We start from the raw sequence: 973 nt of genomic DNA on the forward strand, positions 1-973 counted from the left end.
CTTCCCCACATGTCCCCGCACCAAGTGTGGGAAGCAGACCAGTCAACCCACTGTGTAGACTGTGTGGCCTGGGTTCAGCAGCAGGAGGCTTGAGTCCTGCTCCACACTCATGACCTAGGAAACCCCGTGCCTCCGTTCCCTCACCTGCACAAAGGAGAGACAAGGATGTCCCTGGCCCCCCAGGGGGCTTCCTTCCTGCACTTCAGACACCAGGACGGTGACCCAAGCCACAGAGGTGCCCTGTGCCCACCCACCCGCCCCAGCTGACAGACCGGGAACTTGCCTCCAAAACCTGGGGTATCGGGTCAAAGTTCGGCCTGGACGCAGGCCGGGACGCTGTCACTTCTAGGGGAGCGCTCTCCAAGTGAGTCCCCACGGGCTTTGTCCTCGCTGAGGCCTCGGGATAGGGAATCAGACAAAGCCCCAGATGGTGGGGGCGCAGGGGAAGGCCTGGGCGGGCGGCACACAAGTGGGGGGGGTGCTCGTAGGGAAGAGGGCTCACAGCCGGGCTGGGGAGCAGAGCCGAAGGGAGACTCTTCCATGGAGGAGGGAGAGCAGAGCTGGACAGAGACTGTGAGGCTGTCAGGCTGTATCTCCGCAACGGCGTGGCCTCAGAAGAGAGTGCAGCAGACCCTCAGTCCCTCTGCCCAGGCCTGATGGCAGACCCACGGCTCCCTTCCTGCTCACAGCCCCCGCCCGGGAGGTGAAGAGCATGTTCGGTGGAAGGGAGGGGCCGAGTCCCAGGCTCCCGATTTCAGTTAGATTTTCTGAGTCACCCCGAGACCGTTTTGTAGATTTTCCAGCTCTGCGTAAAAGGGTCTTCCGCCCGCTTGCAAGGCCGTTTCCCACTTGCCGTCCAGTCTTCACAGGTGGCGCCGAGAGACCCCCCCCCTCGCTCCAGCCCCTGCCCGCAAAGCCACGCAGCTGCTGCTGGTTAGGTTAGGGCAGGCTGGCGTGCAGGCACCAAGCCCTC

Source organism: Eumetopias jubatus, unplaced genomic scaffold, assembly GCF_037043125.1.
Source record: "Eumetopias jubatus isolate StellerSeaLion01/CBP00866 unplaced genomic scaffold, mEumJub1_p1.0 scaffold_17, whole genome shotgun sequence".
NCBI lineage: Eukaryota > Metazoa > Chordata > Mammalia > Carnivora > Otariidae > Eumetopias > Eumetopias jubatus.